Here is a 14,737-nt window from a genome sequence, read left to right on the forward strand (position 1 = left end):
GATGCAGAATAGAGCTTTTCTGTCAGCCACTGAGCGACCTTGGGCCGGTCACCTTACCGTTGTGGGCCTCAATGTTCTCATAAAGTAAGATGATTAGATTAGCTTAGGTAGGGACTCATTGGCAACTCCAGTTACTTGGTAATGGCTGCTGGGGGACTTGTGTAGAAAACAACTGTTGGGCCACATTTAGGCTTGATAATTAATGATGTTTGCTACAGATGGGAGGTGAGGGGAGGGGCAGCTGTATCACCAATCATATCTGCCATCTTTAAGCTAAATGCTCTACTAATTATTCCCAATTTTAGATTTCTTTGATTCTAGAATCTTATATAACTGCTATCAAGATCTATCTCAATTTAATCTACATGTTTCAAGTATTTGCCTTTGTGCCAATGGGAATGAAGAGAAAGAACAGAAAAAAACTAGTCCTCCAAAAGATTGGTCCTCCTGCCCTTTGAGTAATGAAAACCCAGAAATCTGGACTACTGCTTCTCCTTGAACCAAAACATTTTATTTAGCTGCAGAAACTGGAGAAGATGGATTCTTTTGTTAGACATAGCCCTTGTTTTCCTTGCCCTAAAATGTAGAAAATAATGCTTAGCTCCATTTCACGCACCAGGCCGTTATGGACAAAATTCTGACTTAAAGAATGACCTTCAGGGCTTCTCTGGTGGCGCAGTGGTTGAGAGTCTGCCTGCTAATGCAGGGCACACGGGTTCGAGCCCTGGTCTGGGAAGATCCCACATGCCGCGGAGCAGCTGGGCCCGTGAGCCACAACTACTGAGCCTGCGCGTCTGGAGCCTGTGCTCCGCAACAAGAGAGGCCGCGATAGTGAGAGACCCGCGCACCGCGATGAAGAGTGGCCCCCGCTTGCCGCAATTGGAGAAAGCCCTCGTACAGAAACGAAGACCCAACACAGCCAAAAATAAATTAATTAATTAATTTAAACTGCACCTGAAATTCAATACTGTGAAAATATAGCTTATTTCTGTGACAGTTTCATTTAAAAAAAAAAAAAGACCTTCAAATGTTAATTTAATAAAAATGAAACTAAAAAACAATCTAAAGATTCTCATTTTGAAATGAATACAGTGGAGAAACTAAAACTATGGAAACTTTTCAGGTCCTGTGCCTGAGGAGAGTGATTGAGAGGGATGAACACCTAAATAGAAATAAAATAAACACCCACCTACCAAGAGTGGTAGAAAAAAGGGTAAATAGTTTAACTGATAGTTTACATGTCATGCATGAATTACTAATTTTCAAAAATTTGGAATATGAGAGTATAATTGACATGAAAACTATTCAGAATAAAATTTAATCTTGCTCTGGTGGTTTGAATACACTCCAAGATTTTACAGTGCCTCTGGGCCATTAATCTTTCCTGACTCCATATCTCGATATACAATCCGAGAAATAAGGGACATTTTATTTGTCAGTTTTCAAAAAAGTAGCATGCAGGAAATAGAGGAAAAATTGTTACTGATTTGAAGTTTTTTAGATTCCTTATAACAAGTTTACTGTACCTTTTATTAACAGAATGCCCACATTTTCAATTCAATTTTTTCAGGGACTGTCCTTTATAAAAAATCTCCTATCATAGCAATTTAGAGATGCATCACATCCAAACAATGAGTGCACATTACTTTGCCATCATGTGAACGAGATGTTTGTCCCATTTTGCCTCTCTGAATAATGACCCACAAAGGCATGAATGTTCTCTAGCTGTGTAATATAGGCTCAGAGACTGGAGCAGAATTAGCTTTTCAGGGCCTGGAAGATGGGAACTTTCCCTGAGGGACTCTTTGTCACATAATTCATTGCCTGCCTGTATTGACATCTTTAGCCTGGACCCTTCTCTGAGCTCTAGAACTTCCCATCTCCTACGTGATGATTTAACATAATTTTATATTATTCATATTTATGAGCCTGGCATATGTCAGAAATGAGGGGTGCCAAAATAAATAAGATAGTGGATGAGATGGACATATAATTAGACAATTAAACTAGTTGGTTAGAGAGACGTAAACACACAGTATGGTAGGGAGCACAGAGGAGAGGTAGCCAATCTGTGTAGACTTCAAGGACTGTAATTATGTTTCAACTTGAACTCATTAACTCTGTCCCCACCCAAAGTCATACTTCAAGAAACTAAAAGCCATTGACATGCAAACTATGAGGACCTGACAAGATCTGTGAGAACCTAAGTTCCTTCAAGACAATCCTATATTATATAGTCCCTGCAGGTCCCTCAGAAGGCCAGGTGAAGTGGGAAAGCTATGGAGAAGTTGAGAAAAACTATAATTTTAATTTTGACTCTGCCTCTAATTGTATAACCTTAGGCAAGTCACTTCACCTGTTTTTCTGTAAAATGAGAACTTGGAAGGAAAAAAATGGGGGGTGGTCACCTAGGAAATTAAAGTAGAGTCTCTGAGACAGATATTGGCAGTACTCAACCACCATTCAGAGAGGGGACCTTCACCAAAGGGCATCTGCAATATAGTCTCTAGACTTGTGATACATCAGCTTACACTACCCCAGTGGTTCACAGCTTGGGTTGTACATCAAAATCACCTGAGCAGTTTTTGAAGCTACACCTATGTCCAGGGTGAAACCAGAACAATTAAACTCTCCCGGGCTTGGGAAACACTGAGGTAGCCTGAATGCCTGACTTCTGATTTCATGTTCACCAAGCAGTCTTCTCTGATTAACATTTGGCTACCTACAAATATTTAACAGGGAAGAAAATGTGCTGGTCAAAATGATTGGATATTTTTGGTCCTGTGGCATTTATAAATCTCACAGTGAATTCATGAATTGGCCTTCTCTTTTCCCTATATCCATCCTGTGAATAGAGTTAATGTGAGTCAGCTCCTGAGAGCTGGCCTGCTGTCAGTGTGGGAACACATCACATGTCTAAGCTGGTAGGCTGGGGCCAGAGACTGGCTCTTGGAGATCACACGAAGCTGACGAATGCCAAACAGTCAGGCCCCTTGGGAGGCTACCTGTTCCCACGAGAAAAGTGCGTGTGTCCATGATTTGCTTCATGTGCGGGCAAAGCTAGTGAATGTGCTCTGCCCTTCCCATACCTTCAGACAGGATTTCTCTTTTTACCCTTCTTCTTATATAAATAATCTTTTCTTTTAAAAAAGGAGGACTTGGACTATTTAATCTATTAGATTCCCCTCTGGCCATCATAATCTATGATTTGTTTTAGTATTTCTAAAGAGTATTCTCACCCACTCCTATAAAGAATCTGATTTTCTGCAGAATTTCCTTGTCACTTTACGATCTTGTTTAGTAAACACTATCTTTTTAAAAAGAAAATAAATATTCTACCTTGTTCTCAACCTGGGCACCCACTATCCTACTTAGTCACAATAGAACTCATTAAATGCAGTTAAATTAATTTTGCAAAGGCATAATTCACGTAATTCTCAGGAACAGATATATCTGGGAAAATTGTGTCCCAAGATAACACTCAAATTTCTCATTATTATCAGAATTTGTCCTTGTCTAGGAGTGGCGATAGCCTGAGCAGGTTTTCCTTTCCAGATGATAATGTTATCTTTCTAGAAAAAAACTGAGGTAAAATAGACATACCATAAAATTTACCATTTAAATTATTTTTAAATGTTCTGTTCAGTGACATTAAGTACATTCACATTGTTGTGCAACCATCGCCACCATCCATCTCCAAATTTTTTCACCTTCCTAAACTGAAACTTTGTACCAAATAAATAATAACTGTCCATTCCCATCTCCCCACAGCCCATGGCAGTCACCATTCTACTTTCTGTCTTTATGAATTTTACTAATCTAGGTACCTCATATAAGAGAAATCATACACTATTTGCCCTTTTGTGACTGGCTTATTTCACTTCACATAATGTCCTCAAGGTTCATCCATGTTGTATCATTTGTCAGGATTTCCCTCCTTTTTAGAGCCAAATGATAGTCCATTGTGTGCGTGTGTGTGTGTGTGTGTATACACACACCCCACATTCTCTTTATCCATTCATCCACTGATGGACATTTGGGTTGTTTCCACCCAATTTGGTTACTGTGAGTAATGCTGTATGAACATGGGTGTACAAATATCTGTTCAAGTTCCTGCTATCAATAATTTTGGATATATACCCAGAAGTAGAATTACTGGACCATATAGTAATTATATGTTTAGTTTTTTCAGGAATTCTCATACTGTTTTCCACAGTGGCTGCACCATTTTACATTCCCACAAGCAATGCACAGGGCTCCAATTTCTCCACATGCTTGGCAACAATTGTTATTTTCTGTTTTCTGGTCATAGCCATTCTAAAAGGTGTGAAGTACTATCTATTATGGTTTTGATTTGCATTTTCCTTCCTGGTTATTGATGTTGAGCATCTTTTCATATGCTTATTGGCCAGTTGTATGTCTTCTTCGGAGAAATGTCTGTTCAAGTCCTTTGCCAAATAAATCAATTTATTTGGTTTTCTTGCTGTTAAGTTGTAGAGGTTCTTTGTATACTTTGGATATTAATCCCTTACCAGATACATGATTTGCAAATGTGTTTTCCCATTCTTGTGAGTAGCCTTTTCACTCTATTGATAGTGTTCTTTGATGCATAATAATTTTTAATTTTGATGATAGCCAATTTATCTATTTTTTCTTTTGCTGCCTGTTCTTGGCATCATATTTAAGAAATCATTGCCAAATCCAATGTTATGAAGATTTTCCCTTCTATCTTCTTCTTAGAATTTTATAGTTTTAGCTTTTATGTTTAGATCCTTAATCCATTTTGAGCTAATGTTTGTATATGGCATAGGTATGGATGCAACTTCATTTTTTTTGCATGTGGATATTCAGTTTTCCCAACACAATTTGTTGAAAAGACTGTCCTTTCCCCACTGAATGATCTTGGCACCCTTGTTAAAAATCATTTGATTATATATGCAAGGGTGTATTTCTGGACTCTCCATTCTATTCAATTGGTCTATATGTCTGTCTTTATGCCAGTACACACTGTTTTGATTACTGTAGCTTTGCAATTAGTATTGAAATCAGGGGTGTGAGACCACCAATATTCTTCTTTTTCAAGATTATTTTGGCTATTTGGAGTCACTTGAGAATCCATATGAATTTTAGGATGGATTTTCTATTTCTGTAAAAAAATGTCATTGGGATTTTGATAGGGCTTGCACTGAACCTTTACATCCCTTTGGGTAGTATGGACATCTTAAGAATATTAAGTCTTCCAATCTATGAACACGGATGTCTTCATTTATTCGTGTCTCTTTCATTTCTTTTGGTAATATTTTGTTGTTTTCAGTGTACAAGTCTTTCTCCTCCTTCACTAAGTTTATTCCTAAGTATTTTATTCTTAAAATATCTGCCTGGGTTAGGCCAAGAGAGCAGTCTCAGAGTTGGAGTGGAAGAGGGCAGCTACCATGATGCAAACCAGGGAAATAGGGAAGAGTAATACTGTAAGCAGTAAAAAGGTGGAAGGTCTTATATCAAATGGAAATGGCTTGCTCCCAGAAAAGTCACTGGCTTCAGACTAAAATGCTCTTGATACAAAACATGATAGCAGCTGGGAGGCAAATGTGTTACTATTTGGCATCCCTAGTGATGAAGAAATAGATAGATATTGATCTTGGCCAGATTTCTAGATGGTTCTTTAACTGCAAGCTTTTATTTGATATTCATAACAATTGGTGTCCATGACTGTTAGGTGGGGTCCATCCTGGAATCCCGACTTTACTCTTACTAGATAGGAGATTACACAAGTTTTTCATGTCTGGATACCTTAGTGGTTTTGGTTTTAGTTTTGAATTTTTTTGCTATTACAATGCCAAGCCTTTCAAAGATGCCTGATTAGTTTTGCAGAGGGAAAAATCCACTGTTATTACCTTTTCATGTCCTGTATTTAATATGCTCCCTATAGCTCAAGCTTTCCTGTCACATATCACAGATCATAATGTGAGTTATGAGTCCCCAGTTGAAAATTGGAGTGTGTATCTGCATCATGGTCCATTTCCAACCTGTAGACCCAATCTCTAAGGAGGCAACTGAAAAATGTCCTTATGGATTTCAATATAATATAGTGTTGATATTTTTCCTCTTAGAGCTGACAGCAATTAAAGATTACATTGAAACTTTAAAGGAAAAGAGCAGTAAAAAGTGGGCAGACAGTTCCCCAGCAGGCTTCTGACAGCACTTGGAACTTCTGATTTATTTTCATAGTGACGGTGATTTAATGGGAGGAGGGGAGAGAGAAATCATTAAGTACAGACTCAAAGAAGACCTTGGGAAAGATACTGCATATAGGTAGCTTTAAACCTGACTTATGCCTATCACTGTATTCTTTGGCAACATTGTTACCCGTATTATAAATAATACCAAAGAAATGTTAATAAATACTGGAGGGCCAGCTCACCTGGCAAAAAGGTGTTAGTTTAGTTTGGACTCATCTGCATAATGAAAACCGTAAAACGATTAACTCACCTGATGTCTTTTCTGTTCTTGCTGATAAAAAATGGTTTTATTAAGGCACTGACTATATTTTAAGGAGTAAGGAATGATGGATGGACTGATTAATACTGAATACTGGATTCTGTGACATAGCATCTACTGTTCCAAAATGACAACTACTTTGCATACGTATATGTGTCTTGTATATGTGTCTTCACTGGTAGGTTGTGAATTTCTTGAGCTTTGAACCCTTTTTCATTCATCTTTATATGGCAAGGACTTGCATTTAGTAAGCACAAAATAAATTTATTTATTCAACAGGCTTTTTTTTTTTTTTTTTTTTTGAGGCCTGCTATATACCGGATGCTAATACAGAGCTCTTTATCCTGGAGAAGCTCTGAGTTAGTAGGGGAGACAAGCATCTATTATAAACTATAAACCAACAATAAAAATACAGTTTCAGTCATAAATGCTAATAAAATAGAGAGCTGGTGTTGATGAATATAAGTAGAATGCATGGTGGCTAATGCAGCTTAGTTTACAATTCTTTGTGTTTGGAGGTGAGGGTGCTGGGTAGAGGTCAGACCTGTGTCTTCCCACTGGCAAACCTATTTAGAAACCTCACCGGGCTCTCACTCTCCTTGAAAGAGTTCCAGGAGGAAAGAAAGGCCCATGAAATAGTTCAGTTTTTTGCTGTCTATGTGAAAGCCCTACAAGCTGTGGGAAACATTCAGGAAAGTCTCATCTTGACCTCTCAGATCTCCCCACACTGTGCTGGAGGACTGTTCCCAGGTCCGTGGCTCTAGGAGCTTGCTCTGAAAAGTTTTGCTCTCTACTCTCCTGCCAGTTTGCAAGGTAGAGATGTCTCCTGCTAAAAATAGAAGGAGGAGAAAGAGGTTGGAAAGCAGCAGGCAGAAAGGGGCTAATGGAGCCAAGGGGGAAAGGAAGGGAGGGACGGAGCAGGGAGGTTGGGAGGGAGGAAAGCAACTCCCTTCTGTTTATGGTGTCCTTTCTCTGCTAGGAGTTTCCACGTGCTGTTACTTCGCTTAATCACCTCGACAACAGTGCGAGATATGCACTATTATTTCCTATTTTACATAGCCAATAACTCATTCATTCAATAAATATTCCTCCTCCTCTCTGGGAGGCCCTGTGGGAGACCAGGAGATATTGCTGAGGTTCTGATGGGGAAACCGAGGCCCAGGGAGGCAGGCATTGGGCTCAAGGTTACTGCTTCCCAGTGGGTTTTCCACATCCAGGCTGGGCTGCCACTGGCGCGCTGGTGGTGTCGGACCCCATCCTCCCCCGGTTCAGGCTAGGGGACCCCATCCCTCCCCCGGTTCAGATGGGGAAAGTGTCAGTGTAACGACGAGAATACGTTCACTCGCGTCTCCCAGGTGGCTGGCCAAGGTGGGGAGGGCCAGGCTTCCTGGAAGGAAGAATTTCTCTCCCGCTTGTGAAACTGCTCTGATTGCAGCCACGGAGGAGACTTACAACCTACTGAGGTCTGACACTTGAATATCCATGGAGAGGCATATGAAAAGGAACGGAAGTCGAACAGATTCTGTGAGATTTTATGATTTCATTAGCATTTCAAAGCTCTGTGAAGGGTTGGATGGGGGAGAGGGCAGCAGTCCCCAGGAAGCCCCCTACCCCTAGTCCACAGCGGGAAATGAGTGCCTCAGTGGGGGGCGAGAGGGGGAGTTGGAGGGGGCGAGAGGGGGAGTTGGAGGGGGCGAGAGGGGGAGTTGGAGGGGGCGAGGAGCTGGACCCAGAGAGAGCTGGAGGGGGGGGGGTGACTTCAGGGTTTTCTTTTGGAAACTGAGTTGGAAAGACAAAACAAAAGTAAGCTAAACCCAACAAATCTCTCCACTGCACTGGGTATTAAAAGTGAGTAGGTACAGGCATAGAAAGGGTGGTAAAAAGGAACTGATAAGAGTTTAGAGCTGTTGGTGAATATGCCAGTCTGGGCTCAAATATGAGACAGATCTGGCTCTGAGTTCCAGTTATGACACTTCTAGAAAAGTTTGGGTGACTCAATTCACTTCTCTGAGCCTGTTTCCTATGGCAACGAGAATAATAATACCTATCACAGAGGATGTTATATATATTTAAATGTCTCTCTTTTGCTTGCCATTCTTTAAAACTTAAATTAGATCATGACACCCATGCTTAAAGCTCTCAAGTGTTCCTTCATCACACTTGGGATAAAAAAATGTTAAAAAGTTTAATAAGACCCTGACTCTTCCAACACCAATACAGACCACCCCCATGCTCAATACTCTGCACACCACACCCTGCTCTATCTCTTCACAGAATTATCATTATTTGTGATTATGCAGGTGTGTATTTGTTCTCTTAGGTATCGTTTGCCTCTCCTGTAAAAGTGCGGTCTCTCGGAGAGCAGGGATTGCTACTCATTTTGTTCTTGATCCACTGTATACTCACATAATGCCTGGAACTTAGGTTCAAGCAATATTTTTCAAATGAATTAATGAATAAATGATGGATGAATGAAACATATCTGGTACAGAGTAAGCTGTCAATAAATGGCACCTTTTCTTATTCCTATTATCAGTAGCAATGAGGAGTGTTTATAATTTGGTGGGGAGGTGGACCCCCTATACATGAAACAGCTGTAGTGCTGAGCAGCTTTACTGTTCAAAAAGTGCTTTTGCTAGTGGTGTCTCATTGTCATCCTCACACCAGTCTTAAGAGGGAGGCAGGCCAGGTGTCCTAACCCACATTTTACCAACGAGGAAACTGAACTAGAATAAAGGAAAACGCTCAGCTTCCAAGTCCCACAGCCAGCTAAGCAGGATCAAAGTGCAGATGCTCGAATGTTCCTGTTTGTGTGGTGGAGAGGAACAGCAGAGCTGTCTTCTGCACAATGCCAGGTGGAATAATCTCCCCGCCTTCCTTCTGATTTGGGGGAAAGGAGAGGTGTGGTCTTCAAAGTGACAAGGGATACTTAGGACTTAAGGAAGTATCTCTCTAACCACCTTCTCTGTTAAAACGTAAAAAACAAAAATTCAAAAACACTAAAGCAGGAACTGCCAAATGCTGTCCTACATTGTTCAAGCTCCAGAGCCTCTGCCTAGAGACGGCCCAGAAGCACACACAGACACATGTTGTCAGTGTAGGCAGCAGGTCAGCAGAGGTGGGTGAAGACTTCCTGAGATGCGATTGGAGTCGTGAAGCGAAGCCCTCTGCCCTGCACCCTCAAATCTCCTCAGTCCACTGGCGGCTCTGACCCTTCAGAGTCCCCCTCCTTTTGAAAGCAGCATCCTTTGGTGGTTCTATTACTGTCCTATGGCTGCTGTACCAAATGAACACAAGCTTGGTGACTTAAAACAACACATTTGTTCTTACACAGTTCTGGAGGGAAGAAGTCCAAAGTCAGTTGAGGTCAAGGTGTCAGCAGGTGTCGGCTTCCTCTGCAGGCTCTAGGAGAAAAACCTCTTCCTTGCCTCTTCCAGCTTCTGGAGGCTGCCTGCATTCCTTGGCTTTTGGCCACCCCACTCCAATCTCTGCCTCTGTGATCACATTACCTTCTCCTTTTCTGCAGTCAAATCTCCCTTTGACTCTCCCTTATAAAGACACTTGACTCCATTTAGAGCCCACCTAGATAATCCAGGATAATCGTCACATCTCAAGATCCTTAAGTTAATTACAGCAACAAAGTCCCTTTTGCCATACAGGGTTGCATTCACAGGTTCTAGGAATTAGGGCTTTTTGATCTTTGGGGGGCATTATTCAGCCTTCCACAGTGATTAAGAACCTGGAGTCTGATGATCTGAATCAAATCCTGGCTTTGCTCATGTCAGCCAGGGACAAGTCACTTTACATTCAATGACTCAGTTTCCTCATCTGTGAAATGGAAGTATGGATGATAAAGTCGCTATCTCGTGGGATTGTTGAGTGGGTTAAAAATTAATGTGTGTAGAACACTTGACCTACCTTAATACTCAATAAATATTGACTATTATTACTTGAACTGAATAAATATCTAGCTTCCTTCTTCTTCTTTTCTTTTTTTCCCTTCCCTTTGCAGTAGAAGTCCTTCTTCAACAAGCTTTAACACAAAACCCAATATATAAAGCAGATCAAGGTTGAGTGGCCCTGGTTGAAGAAATGAGAAGAGAGGGGTTGGTCCTGTCACCCCAGGGCCTTGGCCACTGCTGAGGCACCGTTGAGAATCTTGGGGTTCTTAGGATACAGACCAAGTTAGACAATCTGTCCAAATCAATTCATTCAATTGAAATCTGTTTACTGCTCTGTATCAGGCCTGGGGTATAGACGTTAAGAGCATGAGTGCCATCGGATTGCCTGAGAAAAAGCCTGGCTCTGTTCCTGCTTGTGTGGCTTTGCACAGGTTATTCTGTGCCTGAGACTTTCCCATCTATAAAATGGTAATGAAAATAAGACCTGACTCCTGGAATTGCTGCAAGGAATAAATGAGTTTCTTCCTGCAAAGTCCTTAGGATAAGGTCTGGCATGTGGCACGTGGCAGCTATTTTTGTTATGTGCTGGGGACACTGAGAGCAGTGTCCTAGGGGACCTAATAGGGTGCCGGGGATGGCAGGAGAGGGACCCTGATCCAAGGCAAGGCTTGTGTGTGAATGTAGGGGTGAGGGGCAGTGGTCAAGGGAAGGGAAGTATGGATCAATGTTGAAGAAGAGAGGCGAAGCTGCAGAAGCCTGTTGGCTTTGATGGGGTGGGTGACTCTGGGGCGAGGGAAGTGCTCTCGGGAGCTGGAATCGAATCGGAGAAAGGCTTGCAGATGAGTACGGCCGGTGGGCAGCTGTGGCTGAATGTAGGATTCGGGGGCGGGGGCGGGGGGCGTGCGTGGCATGAGCCAGAGGAGGCAGGGACCAAGGGTCTTAGGTGATCCAGGGAAGAGTGTCCCCTTATACTGGAAGTCATACAGGGTTGAGAGAGAGGAGGTGCAAGTGAAGGGAAGATCACTTCCTTTTCCCATCTCCCTTTTTCTTGAAGACCAAGGTTCTTGGGATTCCCCGGAGGGCTAAGAGCTCTTGCTGTCTCTGGGGTGGTTTCCGCTGAAAACAGGCTCAGTGGGGGCCTTTGGGAGGGATTGAGTCTTGTCCTCTTTTTTTGTTTCCCCTCCTTTTGTTAAATTATGGTAGCTTTATTGACCTTTCACTGCTCAAATCTGGGGCAATATGAGCATGAAAACAGAAAATGATTGTGTTGACTGAAAAAAGCATACAGCATGAGGGCTGTGAGTTCAGTTTTATATGGGGACTCACTGAGGACTATAGCCTGGGAGACAGCCTCTCAGGCAGCTCTGCGGAACTGCTGCAAAGGGTGGGGGGGAGCGGTCAGTATATATATGATTTTGGTGAAGGGGGTACAGGCCATCAAGCATACATCTCGGTAGAAGGTTGCTCCTAGTCACAAGGCATAGATGTCTCTGTTAATGATTTTAGTGTTTTTCTAGGTATAAGATGCAAGAAATTGGGTTCATAAAATTTTCTTCTGAAAATATCTAACTATCTGAAGGCCTGTTCTGCCAGTTTTTCCCAGAGCACAGAGTGCCTCATTCCTGATCTCCACCCTGAACTCCTTTCAGGGTGTGTTAAAGGTTGGCGACTGCAATGGCTAATGACCTAATCTTTGTAGAGCCAGGTGGCAAGTGACATTCTTTAGATGGCAATTGTATCAGAACGCATCCCATTGAACCATATAGGAATTTAGAAGAATATTTGTTTTGTTTTTTTGAGTCCTATCCTCTTGGGGCTTACCTGGGAAGTAAGACACAGGGATTCTGGGGCTGATCTTGCAGTTGCTGGGCCATCCCATGCAGGCCAAACTGACCTTGAGGTGCTCATGAGCTATGGGGACAAAGGTGGTAGAATTCTGGCTGTATGCAACTGTTGGATGAAAAGTGTGACCCTAACACAAAGAAATGTAATAATCTTTGGTTCATCAAACAAAACCCAGCAGCTCATAGCTTATACGAGACCTAGAACCTTAGAGCTGGAAAAGCCCAAAGTTAGGTGGTTTTCAAACTGGTTCCCCAGGGTTTCAGGATTCCACACAGACAGCTTTGGAACTGTTTTTGGCCTAAGAGGAAGGCTAGGCAAGTGGGGCCTATGTCCCTCATTGCTCTTTAACCAGTGCTTTATTTTATTTACTGAAGTTCTGTGTGAGATTTTGATAGGAATAAGAGTTTTAGGTTAAAACAAAACATTGGAAATCACTTTCTTAGCCAGCCTCCTTGTTTAACAGAAGAAAAAACAGTCCCAGAGAGGAGAAAGTCAAAAGTCATAGGACAGGGCTTCCCTGGTGGCGCAGTGGTTGAGAATCCGCCTGCCAATGCAGGGGACGCGGGTTCGAGCCCTGGTCTGGGGGGATCCCACATGCCGTGGAGCAACTAGGCCCGTGAGCCACAACTACTGAGCCTGCGCGTCTGGAGCTTGTGCTCTGCAACAAGAGAGGCCGCCATAGTGAGAGGCCTGCGCTCCGCGATGAAGAGTGGCCCCCGCTTGCCACAACTAGAGAAAGACTTCGCACAGAAACGAAGACCCAACACAGCCAAAAGTAAATAAATAAAAAATAAAAATAAAGGAATTCCTTAAAAAAAAAAAAAAAAAAAAAAAAAAAAAGTCATAGGACAGGTGCAGAAAATGCTGCATTTAAGAAGTTGGGCTTTGATATCTGTCTAGCTAGCTAGCTCTCTCTATCTATACAATAGAATATTACTCAGCCATAAAAAAGAATGAAATATTGCCATTTGCAGCAACATGGATGGAACTAGATAAGATCATACTAAGTGAAGTAAGTCAGACAGAGAAAGACAAATATTGTATGATATCACTTATATGTGGAATCTAAAAAACAATACAAATGAATCTATATACAAAACAGAAACAGACTCCCATAGAAAACAAACTTATGGTTACCAAAGGGGAAAAGGGCTGGCAGAGGGTTAAATTAGAAGTATGGGATTAACAGATACAAACTACTATACATAAAATAGATAAGCAACAAGGATTTTCTGTACAATACAGGAAACAGTGTTCAATATTTTATAACAACCTATAATGGAAAATAATCAGAAAAAAATATATATATACACATAACTGAATCACTTTGCTGTACACCTGAAACTAACACAATATTGTAAATCAGCTATACTATAATTTTCTAAAAAATTAAATAAAAAATAAGCTGGGTTTTTCACTACACCATACAATTGTGATTCTAGAAAAGTCATTAAAAAGGGGAGGGCTGGGAGTAGCCTGATATATACAACACATTATCCGTTCATTTGGAAATCTGTTTTATTTCTGAAGAGAGGTGGGGCAATCAACTACTTCCCCAGAATGTTCTCTGGAACTTTCCAAAGACAGGAATATGTATTAACCTATTTTTTTTTTCCCCATGGTGGGTAATTAGTTTGGGCTCTTGAAATCCTATACAGTGGCCTACTTTGGAGAAGCAGCTAAAAGCAGCTCTACCTCAAACCTATTCCCTGACATTCACATATGTACATGCACACACACACACACACACACACACACACAGTCACACCACCAGTATGCCTGGGGACTGTCCTATGTTCCCTATAGTTTCCCTTCCTGTGAGCAGGAAGGTGAGGGCCTCACACCCGTTGGTCTGGGGGCTGCTGCAGAGCAGAGAAGAGGCCTGGCCATGGACTATTTCCGCTGTCTCTCATCTCAGGACCCAAAATGCTTTGGTTTAGAGCCAGGAACAGAAGTCTTCCCATTTCATGTTTCTCTCCCTGTAACTGCGATCCCACATCTCCCCCTTTCCGTTATTTATTTATTTATAATTTTTACTGGAGTATAGTTGATTTACAGTGTTGTCTTAGTTTCTGCTGTATAGTGAAGTGAATCAGTTATACATATATCCACTCTCTTTTAGATTCTTTTCCATATAGGTCATTCCCTTTTTATTTATTACAGCTTTCTCTGACAAGTAGTTGGAGCACTGCACCCTTCAAAGTCCCTATCCGTCTCCAGGGCCTCACTTTCTTGCTGCCTGAGGAAATGACTGAGTCACATAGAAAGGTGCTGCCTTGTGTGCAGACAGAGCCCACAGGGAGGTGGTCTACTTTCCCTCCCTCCCAGGAGGCAGCCAGGAGGGAGGGTAAGTGGAGCACCTGCACACCCCCCACTCCCAATACAACCACAGCCGCACGCATGTGCACAGCCCACAAACCATGCCAGAAGCACATTCCATACACGCAGGCTTGGTGGGAACTCCCAGTTCTAGAATTCAGTGGAAGAAAACG

The sequence above is a fragment of the Balaenoptera borealis genome, assembly GCF_965194805.1.
Source record: "Balaenoptera borealis genome assembly, chromosome: 1".
NCBI lineage: Eukaryota > Metazoa > Chordata > Mammalia > Artiodactyla > Balaenopteridae > Balaenoptera > Balaenoptera borealis.